We start from the raw sequence: 25,605 nt of genomic DNA, 5'->3' as shown, positions 1-25,605 counted from the left end.
TATCCTTAGTTTACTATTATATTTGATTCCCTCTTTCGGTAGTTCCGGAAGAGGTTTATAGTGGATTGCCCGTCGATATGATCCAAGAGATTGTAGGTCTTGGAGTAGGAGTCGTCAAAGCCTCCGAACCAAGTAACTCCTTGAGTTCTTGTTTTTTGTTTCTGTGTTGTGTTATTCCGTTGCATACTCGTTTTCAAAGTCGGAAAAAAAAATAAAATTTTAAAATCATGTGATTCCCCCCCCCCCCCCCCCCCCTCATGTGCGCACTGATCCTGCAATAATGACAATGACTTAGCATGAAATATCAATGATAGTTTAAGCATCTCAGGTTAGGGTTTTGATCTTGGAAGTGGAGTTATAGCATGGTGTTCAAAGAAGCAGTATATTATTGCACTCTCTACTACATAAATAGAATACATTGTCATTTCTTTTGCAGGATGTCATTTACTTTAGTTATATATAATTTTGGAGAATTTGAAGCATGATTAAGAAGGTCCAATTTCAATTTCAACGGATCCAATTCTTTGTGGAAAAATAAAACATATTCAAATTTAGTATCATTTCTTAAGGGAGTTTGTGAATGAAAGTATTGTTCATGTTGAATATTGTAGGACAAATGAACAAAATGCTAATATCTTCACTAAACCACTTAGAGGACTTACTTTCACAAAAATTACAGCAAGCTTAGGAATGAAGAGCAAGTTTAGTTTACGGGGGCATTGTTGAAAATCTAAACAAAATTGCATTCTTGAAAAACTAAATTAAATTGCATTATGGAACTCAAAACCAAATTGCTTTGGTTTTCAAAATTATCATGTTGAATTAAATTGTTAAGTACATGCATTTAATTAGAAAAATATAATTGTGTGTTTAATATAGGAAGATCCATATTGTTCTTTGTTAAGTTGTGGCATGAAAAAAAATATATTGAAAAAAAAAATTCACATTTCTTCATTAGTTATATTTCTTCTCTAAATTGTTATACTCTTCTTCTATCCCCAAATATCATATCTTCACTCATTCATTATTCACTGGAGGCGATCAATCCAGTCCTATAAAAATTTTTCATCGACTACTAAATAAATCTAGAAAGTATAAATGGAACACGAGATCACCCAACATCACGAATGATTCGATTATAAGCATTCTTACCTTTTTTTTTCTCATACCTTTCCATTCAAGGCCTACTTAACTAAAAGAAGAAAAAAAATACCAATGAATAATGCTCATGTCATTGGTACGATCATGATATATTTCTGATGACTAACAGGTAGTTAGAGTTCATTTAGATTTATCATCATCATTATTATTATTCGATAATTTAAATTTCATTTAACTAATTTAAAATTTATCTTTAAAATATTCCTCACATTGAAACTTAAAATTTTAATTATATTTTTAAGTGATCAATGCATTTTTATAAGATATAAATTGAGTTAAATATCATCAAAGTATATATATATAAGTTTAGTAATAACAATAAATTCGAGGGGTGTTCCGGTAAATCGCCACATTAAGGTACAAGAGAACGTTAGCCGCCACATTCAATGCGTTGCCTATCGAGCGCAAGTCGACAAAAAGGATGAACGAAGGTGGTCCACCAAATTTTGGAGCAAGTGCAAACGGGGGGAAGGTTGGGCTCGGCTAACACAATTAAATTCAGGTTAAAGATTGTTTTTTCATTGGAAAAAAAGGCAAATCCGATCGAGCTCCAGGTATGAGGCAGATGTGGGAAACAAGATAGGAAGATGATGATCTGATCCTCTTCCTCTTCGATCTCATCTTGTCCATGCTTGTTATCGCCCGCACGACGACCGTCACGCCCAGTCACATCTAAGGTTTGTTGCCATACCACTTACTTCCTTGATAGAATCATAGTCATTTTTTTTGCCCCTGCATTAATTGATAACGCGATTCGATTTTGTCGTAATTTTGAGTTTGCGATGCCATGTTTTGGGTCCTTTCTTTTGGATGATGCTTGTATATATAAGTTCTCGATTCGGTTCCCATTTAAAAGAGCAAAGATTTTGAAGCTAGGACCTTGGAAATAGGGTTTGATATTCTTTGACTGTAGAATTTGATTAACAAAATCCTTTTCGGATCGATTCCAGTGTATGTCTGAAGGTTATGGAATGTTTGATGCAAAAGGGCATTTTTCTTCTCCTTTGAGATGATTTGTGCGCGCAGAGTTGGCACTGTTTCTCTAAATTTTACTCTCTTTTTTTTTTGTGTGTACTTTCATATTATTAGATCCAACGAATAAAATTTAATCAATTTGTTAAATTATGTAATATCATTCCGACCAATTCATTGCTCCCGAGTACCATTCCAGCAGCGAGCAGGTGAAGAAGAGGGCTCGGATCTCGTGTCCCTATTGTAGTAGCTGCTGGTGGTTGATTCATGATCGCTTCACTCCTATCTCCCAATTTATCAGGGTTGGTGATCGTTCGGATCTAGAGAAAGAGAGGAAGAGGAAGAAGAAAGATTCCATGGGGGAGAGGAAGGAAAGGTTGACAGGAGAGAGTGAGCACAGAGAGGGAACAAATTAAACAAGAAATGATGGAGCTATTGTTTTCGCTGCGTGCTTACTTCTCTTCCTGTCAGCCTTTTCGACTCCTTCCTTGTCTTCTTCTTGATCCTTATCTTCAACCTCGGTAGTAGCGGAGACTCTACTCTCCCGATTTTCAAAAGGAGTTTTTTTTTTTTCACTGAGATATCCTTGTTTACCGATTGTCTTTCTCGATTACTAGTTTCTTGCTTCCTTTTATTGAATTTGTATCAGCAGTGGCGAGTTAAGTTTGGGAATGGAAGCGGGACTTTTGAGAAGGAGAGTACCAATCCGGATAGGCAGATATGCACACCGTCCAGTCGCCAGGTACATCATACATGCACCTCCCTTCGCCCATTCTCTCTCTGTGTTCCTTTAAGGCAGCCACTGTTTGTCTAACGCTTCTTTCTTTCTTCCTCTCTTTTCGTTTTTGTTTGAGAAAGTTTCGGCTTTGTTGATGCTCTTTAGGGCCGCCGCTAGGTCCTTGTTTACTCTATCCTTCTTCAGGTCTTGTGCGGTCTTTGATCTTTTTTTCACCTTCGCGTCATCATTTCGCTAAAGATCGCTTTTTTTTTTTGGTCATTTTTCGAAAGACTGGTGCAGCGCATTGTTTCCAATGGATAGAGCTCCATCTACTTTGGGATATGCCATATTGAATCTTGAAGCTTGAGACGGTCCTTTATTATATGATTTACTTCCTTCAATATCGTAAAAGCTATCATCTTTCTTCAGTTTAACACGTGATTTGTTTGTTTTTACCAGTCCTCGATTTGAGTACCTCATAGTGACTGAGTTCATCTGTCTTTGCTCCGACGTCTAAATACTGACCATCTTGCTGGTTTTAAGTTTGAAATATCAGGTTTACAATTTGCACTGATGAATCTATTCCATTTCCCTTTCCTCCAATCTTTCTTCCTCCCTTTCCCTGCTAAGGAACTCATACATCTCGATACTTGCTTCTTTCATCTTAGGAAGTTTATCATACTTTTTGCTCTTTCTCTAACTTATAATTTGATTGTAGTTGTTTGAGTCGTCACGATTTACCAAAGTCAAGGGACAGATCGTGGAGCTCACCCATTGTATTTATTTCTCGTACTGTTTGACAGTAAATATTACACTTTCCCCTCGGTTGATTGCAGTATTTGTTTGTGAAGGAAATAATAACTTTCTTTGTTCTTTGAAAACATATGGCATGTAGATTCTTCCCACCGATTTGTCATTATTTGTTGTATGCAAGCTCCCACATCAGCCGATCAATAAGATAATAAGATTGAGGGTTAGCTTCTGTTAGGTTTAACCTTTAAGTAATCATGATATCTTTTGCTTCCGGTCCAATACAACTTTTTAGGCCCTGTTTGGTACGGTGGATGAGGATAGGATTACAAGTTAAATCCATGTTTGACTGGTTTTTTAAAAAGCCAATGATAACTTTAGAGCCTGATTAAATACTGTAGCAGCTGAAAAATCAATCCCACTTCGAAGAAGGTATTAATAATCTCAAATTGAACAGTAAGCTTGATAACTAGTTAAAAGAACATTTTTACCCTTGCTTTGATGCTTTCCTTGCCCTAAAAAAATTATTAATACTGGCGATATTTTATTCATATAATTAATAATCCATACCTTTATCCTTACCATAAAAATCATACCAAACAAAAATAATTTTATCATAGTTTACTAAATATCCTCATTAAAAGATTATTATCATGCAAATGTATAATCCCTCGATAATCCTATCACACAACCAAACGCTACCTTAGCAATGAATATTCTTTCCTGTAGCTTGTAATTCTTCGTTTATCATGATTATTGACGAACAGGAATTTATCTTTTTTGAGATTTGTTTAACAAATGAGTACATCTGAACAGAAGATTTGAATTTATTGAGGTTGGTCCAGATCTGTATTCTTATCCTTCATTTTTTTTGTTTCCAATTAGTAGAATCCTGCTGCCCTTTGCACGGTCTTAGTTTTTAGGGTTATAGATGGTATTGTCCTTGCACCATTAGGATTGTTTGAAGCTTTTTGTTGATTTAAATCAACACCGGTGTTCTTAACATTCTAATGACGATCGGGTCTACAGATTTGTGAGTTCACAATTGCATCTATACAAATGGGACAAACACAGTTTGATGATGATCGATCAATTTTGATGAACTTGACAGTTTGAGAGAGATATTACAAATTGACAACATCCTTATCTTTTTCTATTGTTTTTATCACATGTTCCTATCCAAAAATGAGAAGGTGGAAAGTTGGAGATGTGGCTGCTACGTTAACTGGATATACACCGCGTCCCGCTCTGCAAAACAAGCAACGTCAGTGCCGAGCTAGGGAAGGGGTCCTCATCACCGGAACTGTAGAGGAAAGCGGAGCAACAGTAACGCGAGCATAAATAGTGAATAAAGCGTACTTCCGTCGGTACTTGGACCCCCTTTATATAGAGCCCTGGTGGTTGATGTGCGCGTTCCTCGAGGCATGGACACGTTCTCCAATGTGTAAGGACCTATCAGGAAAGTGCCTCTAACACCATACCTTAACAGGGCATGCATATTCCTGACAAGACAGTAGAAGCTTCCCCTACGATCCGCCTGTTGACCATGCCTCGTGTCAGCGACACTATCTCCCAAAAGGATATCGAGAGATATAACAATGGTCCCGCTCTGCTTGGCCAAGCGGCTACCATCGCTCGGCCGAGGCTCTTCCGCTCTGTCGGCCTCAGCTGCTCTTCCTTGCGGTGACTGGGCGTAGTAGCTTGTCCCTTCCGATCGGACAAACTCTTCGATCGCCTCAGCGTCCTGCCGTTTCGCATTAAGCGTCTGGCTGTCTTATCGTATTATCCCAAGCTGAGTCAGCTCGAACAAGTTTCTTGCCGATCGGACACTAATTGCCCCGACCGGCCTTACTAAGGTCCTCTACTCGGCCACCGTAGGTAAACCTTTTAACATCTGGTGTTGACCACCTTGACTTTGACCTCCACCTCGGCAATTAACTCGTACCGGGCAGCCCCCCTTTTATCGCCGCATCACAAGCCTCCCTTTAAGTCTAGTCGAAGGAGGCTGCAAGTCCAATTGACTGGACCAGTAGAGTATTTGTTGGTTTCCACGTACAATCGGACCATATACGCTCCCAAGTTTCTGATCGAAACAAATGTCTACGCCGTTCGGCTTTATTTTGTTGGCTGGGTTTGTAGCTGCCGCTCGGATCATACCGCCTAAGACAGATACCGCTCAGCTGTGTGATAACCCACTCTTTGTGTCGATTGGGACGATGGGCGACAACACTTAGCGAAATTTCTCCTTTCCCTGCACTCCCTCGGATGAGCGCCCTTTCATAGTAGCTGACGTCATCCAATTTTTTTGAAAAACATGCAAATCTCTGATCATTATGGCCGAGCACGCGGCTATACCTTTTAATTAAGTCTCATTAATGTCTTCCAATAGTTGAACACTACGTGTCTCACTTTCTGCCGCCGCACATTTGACGTGACAGGCAGATATTCGCTAGTGATGTGACAGACGTCTTTTCAAATTCTACGGTCGGATCTTCTCCTGGTTTTTCGAACCCTGGATCGGATGGCTCAGGGCGATCGGTCGCGAGGTTTATAAACCTTACTTCGCGTCGCCGCCTTCTTCATTCCTTGCACTTTCGTCTTCGAGCCTTCTCTGCGACGCTTCATCTCTTCTTCTTCTCTAGCGATCATTTTTTGTAAGCTTCTTCGCTCCTTCTTTATCCGAATCCGTTCGTTGCTCCTTCTCGAATCCTTTATTTTCAATGACTAGTTCTTCGCAACCTCCCATCCCCGTCCCTGGCCTCTGGTATACTTCCATCGAATCCAGGTTTGACGGAGACGACATTGAAAATCTGAAATCTGCCTACCACTTCCCATCTGGTTACCAAGTTGCCATTTCATCTGCTTACGACTGACCACACGAACCACCTACAGATTTTTTGTGTTTTTTTAAGGATCAGTTTACCGCCGACCTTCGATTCCCCGTTCATCCCTTTTTCTCGCTATTTGTAAATACTTTCATATTTCCTTTAATCAGTTGGTGCTGAACTCCTTTAGACTGTTGTGCAGGGTCGTAGTTTTGTTCCGCCTACACAATATTCCCTTGGCTCCTCGGCTCTTCCATTATTTTTATTACCCTAAATTGTTCAAGCCGGGGACCTTCTTGTTCCAAGCCCGAGTGGACTTGGTCTTTTTTGATAAAATGTCGTCCTTAAATAAGCATTGGAGGGACCACTACTTCTTTCTTCGTTTTCCCATGCGGCCAGACTTCCCGACTGGCTGGCAGATAGAAGTATCGAATCCCCCATCGCTCGGGAAGTACAGAAGTCGATCGGACTTTCTCCATGCAGCTTCCAGTTTGGTCGATCAGAAATACCACATTCACCGGTTGATGTTGGAGGGTGTCCTTTACGTGTTCGGCTTAAACCCAATCCGCACGCGGCTTCCGTTCAGCCTAGGTATGCTCTTTCTTCTCTTCATCCTTGAATCTAACTGATTGTGCTTTCTTTTTTGCAGGTCACATCATCTTAAGAGCGCGTCTGGTTGACAAGAGCAAACTCACGGACGCGGAAATTAATGTTGTGGTTGTGGCCGACTGGAGAGTCGAGGTCTACAGTCGATCGACTCCTACGAGGATCCGCTCGCGACACCGAAGGAGTGGAAGCGCCGACTAGCGAGGGTGGAAGAAGTCAGACTGCGGCTAGTGGGGCAGCGGCCACTTCAGCGAACCTTCCTCTCGAACGCCCCTCAATGTTGTCGATCTTAGTGGCTTCTGAGTCGGCCACTTCCGGTGAACCTCTGGTACTACGCAAGAGGCGTCGCGCAGAAGGGTCCTCCCGCTCTGCTACTTCCGCCCTACAGACTCTAGCCCAAGTCAGCTCACGACCATCCTCCGAGCGGGGCAAGACATCCATGCCTACTCTTCTCGAGCAGGAGCCGCAGCGCTTCACACCTCCCTGTCATCCGACCGGACACCGTCGTTGTCCGAGCCACGGCTGGGGACAATTTGTGCACCGCCGATTGTCCTCATACCGCCTCAATCCTTGCCAGCAGCCCAAGTTTCCCACATCCGATTGGCCCCAATGCCCCAATCTACAGGTAGAGCTACCTCGGAACCCTTTGGTCCGAGCGGCCAGAGACAAATAACGACAATTATCCATTTGTCGAACGGTGAATGGCGCAGTCCGGACGACATTACGTCCCGCACCCCCGAGCACCAGATACGGATCTAAGGGTCGCTCACACAAATATAAGTCGATGCCCGGGCTCATGCGGCAGTAATTTCTCCATGGGAGCTCACAAACAGTCATACTCAGATGCCCACTGGGGTATATACGTTGCATTTGTTCTTTCTTCTTTTTATCCACTCAGCCCTTACCATTTCCCTGTTATACTGGGTCGAGAGTCTGGCCATGTGCTAAAGGCTTGCATTTTTAGAGCATGAAGTCCAGCAGCTGAGTGCTCCAAGTGGCCAATCAGCGGCTTCTGATGTGCGCTTGGAGTAGCTGACTGCCGAGGCAGTCCAACTAAAGACCGCTCTGCAAAAAAGCGCCGAGCTGCTGGAGGTAGAGAGGGGCAAGAGCGCCGAGCAAGCTTTGCAACTGGCGAGGCTCAATAAACAAGCTCGGATCCTTCGAGGCGAATATCCTTTTGGCCAATACCAAGAAGCTTCGAGCCATTGAGGACCTAGAGATCAAGAACAAAGAGGCTCGGATCTTGGCTCAAAATTTGAAGGAGGCGAAGGCAGCTCTGAATGCCGAGCGGGAGAGTCGATCGGCTGAACAAGCAGCGGCGCAAGAACAGCTGACCACTAAGGATGCCGAGTTGGCTACTTTGAAGGTTGAGCTGGGGGCTTCTCGAACGGCCTTGGTGGTATATCAAGGCGCAGAGTCTAGTCAATTCGAGATTTTGAAGCAGGATTACCTCCGCTCGAACCCTTTCAACGACCGACTCATCGACCGAGCGTTCCGCCTCTTCAACCTCGTCATTGATGAGATGCTCAACCAGCTGAAGGGTGGCGGCTATATCCCAACCTCATTGACTAACACGGTCATCGGTTGGGACAAGCTGACTGAGTCGCTGCCTGATAATGTACTGGATTACCTTGAGTGAACCCGCCCCTACGAACCTCGCCTCCTTTTCTACTGTCTCTTGCTAACTTATAAAATTTTTCTAAGTGTTAATGCATGATCGCCCGTTCGGCGAATCTTCGTCTATTGGATTGTGTTCTCTCATACGTCGTCGTTCGACGTTTCTTCACTTCGTTGGTTGTTGCACTTGTTCATTCATGTCGCTCGGCTCTAGTAGGACTACGAACCACTTACCGTTTTACGAAAACTTTCTAAGTGTGGTTCCATGTCCTCCCAATCGTCGATGTAACCAGTCGCTGGGATGTCTGAGCGATCACTTCAACGCTGTCGAACAACCTTATTTTAGTGAAAACTGTTGCTTCTTGTTGCAACACGTTCCTTATTCTCGACTTATATATTCGTCAATCCTCTTCATTTATCGTAGACTTGGTTTTAGAATGGTCGATCAGCCGTTATTCGTTATAGACTCGGGTTTATAGCCGTCGCTCGACTGTTGAAAGCGCAGACTTGGATTTAAAGTCACCGCTCGACTGTTGACGTAGACTTGGGTTTAAAGTCGCTGCTCGACTGTTGACGAAAACTAGGGTTTAAAGTCGTCGCTCGGCTGTTGACGAAGACGGGTTTAAAGTCACCGCTCGACTGTTGACGAATATAAGGTTTAAAGTCGCCGCTCGACTGTTGACGTAGACTTGGGTTTAAAGTCGCCACTTGACTGTTAGTGTAGACTAGGGTTTATAGTCGCCGTTTAACTATTGACGTAGATCGGGGTTTAAAGTCACCGCTCGACTGTTGATGAAAACTGTGGTTTAAAGTTGTCGCTCGACTATTGACATAGACTTGGGTTTAAAGTCGTCGCTTGACTGTTGGTGTAGACTAGGGTTTATAGTCGCCGCTCGACTGTTGACGTAGACCGGAGTTTAAAGTCGCCGCTTGACTGTTCGTGTAGACTAGGATTTAAAGTCGTCACTCGACTGTTGATTGGCATAGATAAGAGTTTATAGTCGTCGCTCGACTTTTGATTGGCGTAGACAAGAGTTTATAGTCACCGCTCAACTTTTAATTTAGCCAGTTAGCACAAGAGTCTGGAACACTTGGGATTTTTATTTATTCTCTTCCTGCATCCCCAAGACATACACTTATACAAGTACATCTAGATTTATTCACGTACCTCTCATTCGGCCGGGGTAGATCTGGAGCTCCTCCTTTTCTTCATAGACCAGCGAAGGAGGTTCCTCCCTGATAGCGTTCACCTCCAAGCGCGGGTTCTCCCGAGCGGCCCTTGCTTCGGACTTGACCATCTCGACGTAGCATGGCTAAGCGGTCAATCGGTCGCCTTTGACTTCGTTGATCTCGTTGTCTACCGGAAACTTAGGGTGCGTTTGGTACGCGCGTTTTCCATTTTCATTTTTTGAAAAACGCGCGTTTTCTGAAAAATGGTGTTTGGTTTACGTTTTTCGTTCTTGTTTTCTAAAAAAATAGCCAGCGTTTTTTAGAAAAACAGAGAATGACAAAAAGTCATTTTCTCTTTTCTAGAAAACGCACGTTTTCCAGAAAATGAAAATGAAAACGGTGCAAACCAAACGCACCCTTAATCTTCTGGCAGAAAGTGTACACCATCGCTCGGAACTTGTTGAGAGTTGGTCTGCCCAGTATGACGTTGTAGGCAAACGACGCGTCAACCACAATGAAGTTTGTGGTCCTGGTCCTCTTGAGCGGCTCCTTTCCGAGCGAAATGGCCAGCCGTGCCTGATCGATCGGCAACACTTCGTTGCACGTGAATCCATAGAGCGGTGTCGTCATTGGCTGCAACTCGCTCCGGTCGATTTGCAACTTAACACCTTCTTGAATATAATATTCACCAAACTTCTTGTATCAACAAAGGTTCGGTGAATAGTATAATTAGCGATTATTACTCGAATGATCAGGACGTCGTCATGAGGGATCTCCACTCCCTCTAAGTCTCTGGGGGCGAAGTTTATTTCAGGTCCTTTGGCCTTCTTCTTACTGCACTCTACGGCGTGGATCTCTAGTCGCCGAGCATGCGATTTCCTCGCTCGGTTGGAATCATCGCCGATCGGCCCACCAGTAATCATTCCAATTTCTCCTCGAGCGGCGTTGCTCCTGTTTTCTTCCTCCCGAGCATGCATATCCCTACAAGACAGTAGAAGCTTCCGCCGTACGATCTATCTGTTGACCATGACTCGTGTCAGCAGTACTATCTCCCAAAAGGATAACGAGAGATATAACAATGGTCCCGTTGCTTGGCCGAGTGGGGTAGTCGCTCGCCGGGACTCTTCTGCTCTGTCGGCCTCAGCTACTCTTCCTTACGGTGACTGAGCGTAGTAGCTTGTCCCTCTCGATCGGACAAGCTCTTCGGTCTCCTCAGCGTCCTGCCGTTCTGCATTGAGCGTCTGGCTATCTTACCATATTTTCCCGAGCTAGACGGGTGGTCAGTTCGGACAAATCTCTTGCAAATCAGACACTAATTGCCCCGACTGGCCTTACTATGATCCTCCGCTCGGCCACCGTAGGCGAGCCTTTTGACACCCTGGCGTTGACCACCTTGACTTTGACCTCCACTTCGGCAGTTGACTCGTGTCGGACGGGCCCCCTCTATCGCTGCAACATCACACATCATTAGTAGTTTCAAATATGATTTGGCTATTGATATAAATATTGGTCTGATTTGGTACAATAGGGAAACTTCCTACAATCGCCACAAATAGCACTTTTTCCTAGACGTGACTTTAAATTCTAAAACAGACAACATTCACTGTGAATACCATATTGTGTAACTTCCTTTTATTGGTAAAAACAAAATTGGCAATCAGCATCACATATTAGGATGCTAGAATAAGTAGTCTCACGTTCCTTGGGTTATTTCTTAATGTGATGAAAACTTATATATACTATGATCGTATTCAATTTTTTAACCAACTAAAATGTTATTTTCTTCTTAATATGGTATTAGAGCTTAGTTTTTCCCTCTTATAGTTCATCCAGGTTGTGGATATGATGTATTCAATTTTTTAACCAACTAAAATGTTATTTTCTTCTTAATATGGTATTAGAGCTTAGTTTTTCCCTCTTATAGTTCATCCCGGTTGTGGACCTGATGTAATGAATTAGTCTCCCTTCTCTCTCAGAGTCTCCACGCAACTCTCTCCTTGCCAATGGAACTCGGTATACCTCTCCTGTCCTCATGTGGACACAAAATGGGTACGAGGGATTATAAGTTACATAATTTGTATTATGAGGTAGGGCTAACAATATATGCAAGTTAAAATGGAGAAGGGGGGATTAGTCTTGACTTATTTTATATAAATTAGGGTTAGTGGCTAACAATATAACTTAGTCTTATATTTACTATAAGTCAGGTTTAGATTAATAATGTCAACTTTAAGTTATTTGCATAACAAGTGATTAGATTATTGGGTATATAACATAAATTACATTACATAAATGGTCTCTTAACCCCATTTCCCATATACCATCTACATGCAACAACTTAATATAGACCCGACCATGGTTGAGAACCGACAATTTAGAATCACCGGTTCAACAACAGTTCCTAAAATCTCAACCCTTAACCTTCAAAGGTGGTTATAGTTTATGGTTCAAAACTGCCGGTTACAGTTTGTGATGATTCAAAATTATTATTTATATTTTATTTTAAAAAAAATATATTTAAAAATTTATAAATGTGTAAAATAAAATTTTAAAGACGTGCATTTATTTAAGTCGTCTATTTATCCACTTGGGCTATAAAGGAATGAAGTCAACTAGTTCGTTAGTTCCTTCGGTATGAAAATCTTCTACTTCATCCTTTGAAAGTTGCATTCCTTTTATTATTTTTATAACTTATTGGAAAATTGGTTTTGATAACCAATAAATTAAATAGGGATAGGACGACTATTTTGTAAGTAGATCATTGTAAATCAATTTCGCGTGTGAATGAGAAATAAATGTCTAATGAAGGATTGGTTTGATATGATCGGACAAAAGTTTTGACTCGCACACGAGCTAGTTTCATGGATGGAATTACATTACTGCTAACTCGAATATACATGAATGTCAATCCATGTGGAATCATTGAGGGGTGTGAAATTGGAATTAATTTTATTGATTAATTAATTGATTGATTAAAAGATTAATCGGTGATTGTAATATTAATTAATATTTACAATTGATTAATTAAAGGATTAATCATATTAATCATAGTTATAATATTAATTTAATTAATTAATGTTATTGATTAATCAAATCAATTAATGTTAATTAATAATATTTAAGTAAAAAGATGCATATTATGTCTTTTCACCTTTTAGAAGAAATCGTTCACTCTTTAAGAGTCACCCTTATCCCTATAAAAGAAACTCTACTTCTTTGATTCAAATAACACAAAACTTAAGTTGTGAATTCTCCTCTTGAGCTTTCTTCTCTCTCTCATCTATTAATAGTTTCAAGACTTTGAAAGTTCACTAAGGCTCAACATTTGGAGTGTTCATATTTCGAGACGTTGGTCGTTGTATTTGGGGAGACGATTGCCTATAAATCGTAAGTACCTAGGTGGGGCAATATCCTCTTAAAGAAAGGTCTAACATTCACCTCAACCTTAATACTCTTATCCGCAGGGATAAGCTTTCCTGAAGGGGTGTATATCCAAAGCGATAATTTGACAATTGACGAGATTAAATCATTAATGACGATAGTAAAAGGGGTATGCCTATTACTCAAAGGGGTACCTTGATAATCGTAAGGATGTTTTGAGAGTATAAACGGGACAAGGTCTATGTCATCATATCGAGCTCCATCGGTTTGAGCTGACGACTCAAGGTTTTGCAAATTAACCTGACCCAAGATCAACACTGTCAATTCCATCCATATAAATTCCACTAATCTTAAGACGATATTTTCTCGGTTATGAAGATCGTGGGTCACACTCATACTAGAGAGAAATTGAATAAATTCTTCATAACCATCTTCTAGCAATGACAATGAAAGATATTGCATTATTTGAAGAAAATGTACCTCGTAAGGTTACTATCAAAAGATGCCCCTGGTGTATCTAAAGGTGAACCTTAAGTAATGGGATAGAGATTCGTAAGGAAGAATTGAATCTTTCTATTCGAGAACCATGCTTTAAAGGGTTGGATGACAAAACTATACCATGGGTATAGTGTAACAATGATGGTCAAGGCTTTGTGAGAGTTATTGGACTAAAGTCACAAAGTTGTTGATAGTGAGTTTAAACTATTCAAAAAGAGGGCTAATGACAGGCTTTAGATAGAAGCTAAAGCTCATTTGGTCAAAAGATAAATATGAGTCTAACTCAACGAGACCTAAGTGGAGGTCAAAAGAGATGAGTTAGAGCAATTGACCAAGAAACTGGTCAACATTCCAATCGGACAACTGCAGCTTTGGCTCAACAAGATTGATAGATCAAGAGATGTATACTTCTTGAGTCGAGTGTCTTTCGAAGAATAAAAAATAGTCTTGGTCAACACTCCAATCAGATGACCGCAGCTTTAGCTCAACGAGATTGGAAGACCAAGGATGTATATTTCTTCTGTCTCTTGAAGAGTAAATAAAATATTGGTCAGCACTCCAATCAGGCGACCATAGCTTTATCTCAATAAGATTGGAAGATCGAGGGATGTATATTTTAGATTGAGCACTTTTCGAGAACAAGTGAAATTTTGGTCATCATTCTGATTAGGCAACCTGGAAACAACCTCTTACAAAAAGCAGGGTAAGGCTGCGTACAATGAATCCTTCTCCGGGACCCCGCATGGCGGGAGCTTCATGCACCGGACTGCCCTTCATTCTAATTAGGCAACCGCAGTTTTGACTCGGTGAAATCATAAGATCAAGGAGCACATTTTCTTTAGACCAAGTGATTCTCAAGAACAAATACAATCTTAGTCAAACTTGTTGGTGCAATTTACCCTGGGTCAAAGTTGACCAGGTTCACTAGACTTGAGTTGGCTTAAGCTTGAGTCTTGGTATTTGAGTTTTGATGTTTGACAATATATAAAAATTGCAAGTGCAATTGTTCATATAAGAGATGAACGGTCATAAGTTGACTAGAAGAGTCAAGTAGGTCAAAGTTGACCGGATACTTGATTGGGAAGTCCTACCTGGAGGTTAGACAAGGGCAATACCAACGGAAAGGTTGGGTGTAGATGAAAATCTAAGTGGGTCGGTGTTGACCGGACACTTGGTGTGGAAGCCCCGGTGAATGAAGCTGGATAGTTGAAAAAGTCTTGGTGAATGAAGTCAGCAAGATTAGAAAGTCCCTGTGAGTGAAGTCGGGGAGTTGAGAAAGCCTTAGTAAGTGAAGCTAGACAGATAGAAATCCTGGTGAGTGAAGTCAAGTGAAAAGTCCTAATGAGTGAAGTAGGCAGTGTGAAAAGTCCTAGTGGATGAAGCTAGGCAGAAGGAAATCTTGGTGAGTAAAGCCAGGTAATAAAAAGTTATAGTGAGTGAAGTCATGTAGTAGAAATCCAGGTGAGTCAAAGGATTGACGGGACATCTAGTGCTTAGAAGTTCAAGTGGGTCATGGAGGACTGGATACTTGGCATAAGACGGTAAGTCCAAGTGGGTCAAGTTTGGTCGGACATTTAGCACGGGAAAAAAAATCCAAGTGGGTCAAAGGATATAGCAGGTCAAGGTTGACCAGATGCTAGGCACAAGGAAGTCCCAACAGGCCACGGTTGACTTGATATTGGGCGTGGGAACCCTAGACTTGAGTTAAGCAAATTTGGGTTGGTCAATGGATCGATTGGGTTGTGCTTTTTGACGCAAGGAGCTCAATTGATCAGGTGATCAATTGAGAGGAAATTGTGAGAGCACATAAGGCTTCCCAATCGATCAGTCGATCGATTGGAGTTGGTTTTCTCACGATGATGCAAGGCAGACGGAATAGATTGCTCAATCGATTCCGGGGTCTTCTGCGAGAGTATAGAAGACATTTGGATCGATCAGTTGATCGATTTAACTATCCCAATCGATAGGCCAAACGATTGGGATATGACCGTTGCGTAAGATTGTATGGATCTAACGTGGGAATCGATTGGGAGTAACCCTAAATCGATCGCGAAGGATAAAGTTGTTGGCGAGGTTCAAATGCAAAAACGCTTACACTATTCTTCTCCACTACTATTTGTTGGACGTTGAGCTTGGAAGATAAGTACTGCTGCACTTTCCCAGCTGGTCCAGAGGCATCTTCAAGCTACAAGAGATCAAACAAGAGAGGTTCTTCATTGTATTTTTGTACATTTACTTCTTGTTTCGAGTTGTACTCTTGTATGAGCTTGTACGAGGTTTCTCCACCTCCGGATTGTTCCGAAATGTGTTTTTGATAGTCGAGAGTGTACTCGTGTGTAGATTCTTAGATTAGTCACCTCACCTTGAGGTAGATATCAAGTAAATCCTTTGTGTTAGCATTAGAGGAATTCACGTCGAGTTTTTCGCTGTAAATCATTTCAACGAAGCGAGACGAGCTATTCACCCCTTAGCTCCGAAGTGTCCCAACAAAACTTTGATCAAAAAGTTGTAACTTTTGGTTCAGCATGATTAAGAGGCCAAATCGAGGCACATGGTTTTAAATGAGATTGTGGCCTTGTGTCGTGCAAGGGGAACTTTACCAAAGGTGGTACAACATTTTGTCTTTCCTTGCAAGGACGCCCCTTCATGATTATTGAAGGAGTCATAGAGACTTGCTTTAAGCAAGATTGAGGCTCTTGAATTGTTTAAAAAAATCACACATAAAAATGTGTAAGTACCTCGAGATAGTTTTGATGTGGTTAACCGAGCTAAGTTAGGTCTCGTTGTATTTGATCCTCATGTCTAAGTGTGCAGGAATCTAGGAACACAAGAAATCAAGCGGAAAACGCAACTAGCGAGAAGGATGACACGGAATGTGAGGCGACAGGTTCTTTGCATCTGAGGGACAAGATGCTGCGGAAGAATATATCGGAGTACGAGAAGGACGCACACGGTGCTTCCGAGGGACGAGAAGCCGGAGCAGAAGACTGCTCGAGGAGAAGGCCAAAGTTGGGTTCGGGTGAGCTCAACTCTGGATGGCTAGAGAATCACCTAAGCGAATGGAATAGCCAGACAAGTCAACACAATCAGTTCAGCCGCTCGAACTACATTGGGCCAGAACAAGCGCCCCTTCGAGACGTTGCTACTAGGATGACGTTCAGAGTCCACATCAGCATCATTTCAATCGCCCAGATCCCGGGTGAGGATAAAACTTTATCTTTAGTCTGTTGAAGAGTCGTTGCGAAGCAGATAAAGTGCACCGCAGGTGCTCCAGGCTCCCAGAACTGTCACGTCAGCCAACGGATGAATTTGACCAGTAGGCTATAAATAAAGCCATGGTCCTAGAAGTTAAGAACAACGCTTGTGTTTTAACTTCGATATTTTGTATTTCTTTCTGTCTGTGCTTAAACGCTGTAAGAGGCTACTCCGCCTTCACCGAAAGAGTTTGTTAGTACTTTCAACGTCTTGGATTAATAACCTCTCTGGTTGTAGCCAAGTAAATTGCTTGTGTCTCTTACTTTTCTTTTATGTTTTTATTTCTAACTAACTAACATGTTTGTCTTTGCTAAACTAGAAAGCAAAAGAAAATTGTAATTTAACTTGCAAGCTATTCAACCCCCCCTCCCCTCCCCTCCCCCTCTAGTCGGTCTCAACGGGACCTTCAAAATGTGGTTGGAAAAATTAACTAAGCAAGATTATCGAGGGAGAGAGTGCAAGATATTGCTTAAGGAATGTTTCTTGAGGAAGAGCAACATTCGACTATATGCCACTCACCTCAATCCAACGATGTTGTGGAGCATGAGAACCAAACATGAAAGAGATGATAAAGGCTATGTTGATAAGTTTTGGATTTATCCTAAAATTTTAGAGATCCAAAGATCATGGTTCAAAAGGGATAACTAAGCTACAAGATTCGAGGCACCTATGAGTAATTACTCCAACTCATTTCTCGAGATAAAAGGTACGACTTGCAAATTGAGTAAAGGATGAACAAAAGTTCTTAATAATTCATATATTATACTGCAAAGGGTATAATAAGGTATTATAAGATACTTTTAATAGGAGATCACCTATATAAGTGTAAAGACGAGTCATTTCAATGAAACACTTATGAATCTCAAGCATTGTCCATGGCCAAAAGGGACACGATATTGAACTGATAGAAGCCTAGGGGACTATTGTGTAGGTATGATTGTCTTGATTTACACCAACGGCTAAACAATTCAAGACATAATCTATTGGATTCCACTACGAAAGGTTCAAAGTTATAAGCTACCGCTCCTGATGCGATAGTCTTCTAATGAAACTCTTATTTGAGACTTGAAACTTAATCATTTCCATTCATGTAGAAGATTGTTGGAAAATTGATTTTGATAATTAATAAATTAAATAGGGGCAAGACGACTATTTCATGAGTAGATTGTTGTAAATCAATTTCTCGAGTGAATGAGAAATTAATGTCTAATAAAGGGTTTGTCCAGCATGATCAGGCATAAGTTTTGGCTTGCACACGAGCTAGGTTCATGGATGGGATTACATGAACGGTAACTCAAGTATGCATGAATGTCAATCCTTGTGAAATCATTAAGGGATGTGAAATTGGAATTAATTTCTTTGATTGATTAAAAGATTAATATTATAATATTAATTTTAATTAATATTATAATAGATTAATTAAATGATTAATTAGATTAATCATAGCTATAACATTAATTTAATTAATTAATGTTATTGATTAATCAAATACAATTGATAATATTTAACTAAAAAGGCACTCCATGTCTTTTCACTTCGGGAAGAAACTCTTCATCCTTTGAGAGTAACTCTTCATCCATATAAAAGAAAGTCTACTCCTTAGATTCAAATAACTCAAAACTCAAGTTGTGAATTCTCCTCTCCTCTCTCTCCACTCTCCTCTGGTAAGAGTTTCAAGGTTTTGAAAATTTGCTACGGCTCGAAATTTGGAGTGTTCATATTTTGAGACATTGGTCGTTGTATCTTGGAAGGCGATTGTCGATAAACCATAAGTACCTACCTGGAAATTATGGTCTTTCACCTCGACCTTAATACTCTTATCCGTAGGAATAAAGTTACCCAAAGGGGTGTGTCGATATCCAAAGGGATAACTCGACGATCGACAAGATCGTCTATAATGACGATACCAAAAGGGGTATGTCTATTACTTGAAGGGGTACCTTGATAACCGAAAGGGTGTGTCGAGAGTATAAACAAGACAAGGTCCACTTTGCCATACCGAGCTCCACCGGTTCGAGCCAACGATTCAATGTCAAGTTGATTAACCCAACCCAGTAGTTGGACCAGGACTACTAATTCCAACCATATGAGTTCCCACGTAACTTTCGTTCGATCATCAGATAGTGTTTGAGCTTCCAAAAAGTCGAGAGCCAAAATAGATCAAGAATAATATTATACTAAATCTTGAATCATCTTCATTTTTTGATACCTGATTTTTCTAAACTAATTTAATATTATTATATTTTCATGTGATGAGATATACATTTATATTTTTTGACTAATTTTATATGTTCGATGATAATCTTCACTATATATAATTTTATTTTTGAATAAATTATATTACTTTATAAATTTATTATTGGATATATCATACAAGTCTAGGATAAAATGATAGAATAAGACCAATAAGTAACCAAGATAGTTATATTAATAAATATAATGAGTTAAAGGTATAATAGTCTCACATTAAAAAATTTAAGGCAAATAGGTTAAAAAATTAACTCAATAGAGATATATAATAGTTCCAGATTGAAAAATTTTAAGCAAGTTAATTTACATTGAACAAATTTAAGCAAACGTGTTAATTTACATTGAACTGCACCATCAATATCACTAAAATATTATTAAATAATTTAAAAATCTAAAACAATTTGTTTTTAAATAAATAGGTGGTTCGGCGGTTGAACTGGCTGTTTGCTAATTTACTTTGGGCCCGACCCTTAGACGGGTTGGTTACGAGTTGAGCTTGTTGAACTGGGTCAATGGATATCTGACTCGTTGACTTGGTTCTAGGTCTAAACCGGACTCGGCCTTTGCCGGGTCTAATTTAGTAACTACCTCCCTGATATCTTGTAAGCGATAACACATTACTCCTAGGATAGGGCATAGTGAATATCTCATAGTCGTTGTTCTACTTGATCTCGTCACCCTCATTATTACTGATTCCCATGGAAGCTGGTCTGATCACAAATGCTTGTGTCATAGGAGTAAGAACCACAAATCCAGCTTCGATGCCATCATCTCCACTCCCAACCCTACTGTCAACACAGATCTCCTTTATGGACCAACACCATCAAAGTCTATGACCCCTTATACAACAACTATCTTATGCAATAACTAGTAAGCATATGACACACCACCCTCTAACAACCTACAACTTATCCTAACTTCCTGTAGGAGGGCAACCAGGTCTTCAGCGCTCCACCACCAAAAGATCCTCTATGATTTTCAAGACCTTTGGATTGTAGTGTCATGTGAAGCATGCCTTTGTATATTTGGGCAACCATCACATTATAATAGGTTGCCTCTGACTCTTTGTCTTCTCTAATGTTAGTTCCAAAATGAACAAGCTTGGTTAGCCTATGGTATTATAACACCCCTAATTATTTTCGCCAATGTCATCACCTTTGCTGTAACTTATCTTCTTTACAGGTTAGAACTATTAATTGCAATTTCCTCGTCTCGATAAAGGGTGTCCTTGACAACCAACCAAATCATGCCTTTTCAAGGGTTAAAGTATTGTTCCAAACCTGAATATCAGTCCTTGGTCAGCATGATGTGTTGTGTTGCAACGTACAAACATGTAATGTCAGTGACAGATCAAGATGAGGAAGAAGGAATCAAGGAGATAGGAATAGGGAGGGATTTAGAGCATATCTCACTTGCCTTTATGTAGTTGAAGGAAGAAAATAAACCAAGAGGAAGCATCACAGTACACAGAGCCCTTGCCAATGTCTATCCTCATGGAGGTAACGATGGTTATGCCTTATCATCACAAAGGAACCCTAGGTTTGCCTCATGTAACCCTCATTGTCTCTCTGTCTTGCAAAGGAAGGCTCACTTACTCACTTGCCTCATCCCATTAAGGCAACCTATCTTATTTGTCGATTGATGGGCCAAATGAAAAGTTTTTGTCGGTGCCAATCAACATGGAACAATATTCTAAATTGTCTGCCTCCTTTGCATACACAATATGCATCAACTCTTTTGAGTTTGTCTCTACTCATGTAGTGATTGATACCATTGCTATCGTATCATTTGGCTTCAGGTCAAGTGAACTCATCCAGCCTTCTATCCATCATGTATTACCTCATGATGCACAAATCTCCCATAGTTTGTCACAAACTCCTATATTCAGAATGTGGCCTCACACATACTTGACTAGGGTATCTTCATCTTTCACAATTGTCCTGTGTTTGTTGGTCTCAAAATTCTTCATGCAATACATCATGTGGTTATCTCAACTCTGAGAATGAACCTCATAATTTTATTATAAAATTTCCCTCTATTTATCTATTTGAGTGTAGGATAAAGAAAAACTAATTGCATTCTCTCTTCCAAGATCATATTTTATTCCATTTATTCCTTCCAAAGAAGACGTTAGATTTCTACTCTTTTAGGAGTTGCTATTGAAACACCTCTGTGCAATAATTTTGATTTAAGGTATTTCTGAGGTGTCCCAAACTTAATACCCTAATCTTAATACTCTAATCCATGTTTGAGGGCATGGTTACACTCAAGAAGCTGCAAAGAGTGCAATGGATTGACTTGAAGTATTTTTGAGGTGTTTAAGGCCGTCAACAAGTTTTAATCAAAATTCACTGATGGCCTTAGGAACCTCGGAGTCACTTCAAGCACCATTACACTCCAGGGAGCCTCCTAAGTGTAACTATGCCCTCAAACTTGATTCCACGACCTAAATTGAGAGCTATGGATTTTTTGAAATCTTTATGGTCTTGAGACAATTTGACATAAACTCATTAAAGGTCCTAGGTCTGTCATACTCACTCACCAACATTACCAAAAGGTTTCTAGGACTCTCCTAGTTCAGACTATATCAAGATTTTAAAATTTCGGACATTATAGGTCCATCAATGAGTTTTACCCTTAGGCACTTTAGAAACACTCCAAACAAAGTTCATTGCACTCCTTTCATCATCCTGAGGGTGAGACAAGGATTGCATAACCTAAATAAAGAGTTGTGTATTTATGAAATTGACACGGCCTTGAGATGTTTTGTCATGAATTCATTAGAAGACCTAGACATCCCATACCCACCGACACCGCCAAAGGGTTCCTAGGACTCTCCGACCATGTCAAGATTTTAAAATTTTGGACACTATAAGTTCATTAGCGAGTTTTTAGCCAAAATTCATTGATGGTCTTAGGCATCTCATAAACATTTCAAACTAAGTTTATTGTGCTCCTGGTATCTTTCTGAATGTAGCCATGCCCTCAAACTTGGATTCCACAGTGTAAATCGAGAGCCGTTGGTTTTTTATATCTTCACAGTTTTAAGACAATTTGATATAAATTCATTAGAGGACTTAGGACTGCCATACTTACTAACACAATCAAAGAGTTTCTATGACTCCTCTAGTTCAGACCATATCAACTTTTGTAATTTTAGACACTGTAAATTCATCAACAAGTTTTTGGTCAAAACTTGTTGATGGCCTTAAACACCTCATAAACACTTCAAACCAAATTTGTTGACTCCTTACATCTTCCCGTGTTACCATATCCTTATATCTGGATTCCATAGCCTACATTGAGAAGTGTGGATTTTTGAAATATTCATAGCCTTGAGACAATTTGGCATAAGCTCATTAGAAGACCTAAGCGTGTCATACTCACTCACCAACCCCACCAAAGGGTTCTTAAGACTCTCCTGAGTCAGACCATGTTAAACTTTTAAAATTCTCAATTATTTTTAGCTAAAACTCGTTGATGGTCCTAGGCATCTCATAAATACTTCAAACCAAATTCGTTGCATTTCTTGCAACTTCCTGAGTGTAACCATGCCCTTAAACTTGAATTTGACGGCCTGTAAGATATGTGAATTTTTAAAATCTTCATAGCCTTGAGATAATTTGGCATAAGGTCATTAGATACATAATAGTTTGGTGAAGGAGCAATCGACTCTTAGTGAAGGGTATAATGGGAAATAATTATGTGATTTGGTAAATATAAAATTTGGATACGTAGTTTGGGTATTAGAGAAAGTTGGCTACGTAGTTCAGTAAATTACTATTTTTTTCAAAGTAATTGTTGGGACATTGTTATTATTTTTCCCTTTCAATATTTTCTTCTTTTTATCTCTCAAAAACATAAATGCGGAAATTTTATTTTTATTATTATTATTATTATTATTATTATTATTATTATGTTGGGTTATTTCCATTATTTTCTGTTTCATTTTTTTTCAAAGTAATTCTTGGGACATTGTTCTTGTTTCTCCTTTTCAATATTTTCTTCTTTTTATCTCATTCAAAAACATAGATGTAGAAAACTTATTATTTTTTTTCTCTCTTCTAAAATTTTCTTCTCTCTTTTAATGGACCAGATCCTATACTTTACTCATTACTTAGTATATTTTCTCCCGTCTTTTATATTTTAATGAACCAGATGTCAAAGCTTTACCAGTCCTCTTTCCTAAGATTTCTCCCCTTTTTTCTCCTTTAGAATAATTGTGGGAATCTCAGTCTCTCTTTGATACCTATTTCATCAAATTGTCCTACATTAATTGTGAGCTTTGAAGTCTTACAGTAACAAACTGAGGGATTTAAGAAAGGAGATGATGGAAACACATAATTGGATGTGTTACTTCATAAGTGACTTTATTATGATGAAGAATAACACATCAAACTCTGTTTGGTTCATTAACCTCAGCATAGTTGATATCAGTAGTAAAACAAGTAGCCTCATGTTTCTTATTGAGATATTACTTATTCTGTTGGGTATATATATATATACAATTCACTTTTTTAATGAATTTAGTTCCTCTTTTCCTTTAAGCTCAGACCACATCTAATTTAGATATAATATGAATGTCAAATGCAATGAATTATTCAATTAATTTATTATCCCTGTTAGTTTCATTTTTATTATGTGTGACCAATTTGTGAGTTCAACGGGTTTAGTGATCATGCTTAGCATAGCTACACTCGAATATATTTTGTATTTAACCAATTTTGTACCTTTCTCAACCACTCATTCTTGTATAGACCGCTAATAACATATTTAATTATTCTTCCTTCTATATGAATTTTGGCACATTGTTATTCTAGCATTTGGATGCAAAATCTATCTCGAATACCAATTCTAACACAATTGTTTTTCCCTGAGTTCCTCGTAGTTATTTCTTGTATCAACCTCTAGTAATACTTTCTGATATGGTGGAGTTATTATTCTTAATTTCTTATTCTATACCATTTTTAAGATTAACTGTTCTATTTCTTCTCAATTTCATTGTGTGCCAAATGTGATGCATGTTCCTTTTCAGTGGAAATGAGAATAGTGTACTTGCATAATGCATCTGGATAGAGACTAGTTTTTTTCTCAAATTTTGATTTAGTTAATATATGTAATTCTTAGTTGATTGTCAACTATTTTTTATTAATGCACTTAGCACCTTTATCAACCACCCATTTTTGTGCTGGTCGGTAAGTTCTTTTTAGAGGCAATAAATAGTGTAAGAAATAATCGATTCACAGTTATTGGTTGCTGCTTCAATTGATTTTTGACTAGGAAATTTATGCAACAGAAAAAAGAAAATTGTAAGAAATGTTCTTAAATTTTTCTAAAGGAGACTGGGAGAGAAGAAAATTTAATAGAACAGTTATATTTTTTGGGTTAACCTAACTAATAGTTTTATTCTTGAAAACTTGTTTTGCATATTGCAATGGAGCTATGTTTATTGTAAAAAAGATAGCAGTGACAGCCATTGAAAAAGACAATCTTGATGGGAACAAGAGATTTACATTTGTATTCCATGAAATTATCTTGACAGTATAATCTCATGTTCATCATGCTATATGGAACAGTAGCTCCAGTGATCTTTAGTAGGATGTGATAGAAGTTCCACTGTGTAAACATAAACCGACGGTTTGATAAAATGAATTTGAACACACGAATGAAACAATTCTACCTGCAAAAAATAACTTGGTTATGTTTTCAAGTCTCAATCTCGTTGACAGGGTTAATGTTCCCACTAACTATTCTACCATGTTGATACTCCAGCTTCTGATAGTCATGATCATTTCTCCTTGACAGGTGAGCTAGTGGAGGTGATCTTGGAAAGCTAGCGTGGAGGAAGATTTAATATAGAACTTCAATGAGTTTGAACTGCAGCAACAGGATTTCGAAATCGCAAGTATTTCATACTGTTCTTGCAATAGAAGATTAAAGCTATGCCACTGAGAAACACTACAAGAGGAATACAAAAAATTGAGTGTATGGTTGTGAATCCGAATAGGGCCTGCAGATTGGAGCTTATAATGCCATGACATGTTTCATATACATGTCTCCAAACTTGCATGTTCTTGAACACTTTTTTAACCTTGTCTAGGCAAATTATTAGGAGTTGAATATATGAATTTTATCCATTTGTATTCAATGATAAATCTTAAATGATTCAGATAGTTGATGATATTGTTTTAATTCAAATTTTCTTGTTCCTATCTCAAAACACACTGACAGTGTTCTTGTGCTACTCGTTTAATATTTGTATGTTATGTCACATAAGTTGATCGAGGGTCAGTGTAGAACTAGTGTTGTACCCCAACGGATAAGAATTCTAGGTTATTCGCATATTAACCAAACATTTTTAAAATGAATATAAGATATTAAAGGATCTTTAATTGCTGTAAA

General features: G+C 39.3%; 1 long non-coding RNA gene across 1 annotated transcript; it reads left to right on the top strand.

Moving 5' to 3' along the window:
* The first annotated feature begins 1,573 nt into the window (after positions 1-1,573).
* Positions 1,574-25,395, top strand: LOC122031783. The gene is made up of 3 exons (XR_006125863.1): positions 1,574-1,838; positions 2,786-2,875; positions 25,009-25,395. It is a non-coding gene; the product is annotated as an uncharacterized LOC122031783 (long non-coding RNA).
* The last annotated feature ends 210 nt before the right edge of the window (positions 25,396-25,605 follow it).

The sequence above is a fragment of the Zingiber officinale genome, chromosome 11A, assembly GCF_018446385.1.
Source record: "Zingiber officinale cultivar Zhangliang chromosome 11A, Zo_v1.1, whole genome shotgun sequence".
Classification (NCBI taxonomy): Eukaryota; Viridiplantae; Streptophyta; class Magnoliopsida; order Zingiberales; family Zingiberaceae; genus Zingiber; species Zingiber officinale.
Note: the sequence above shows the minus strand (reverse complement) of the source record. Positions and strands in the feature narration are given on the sequence as shown.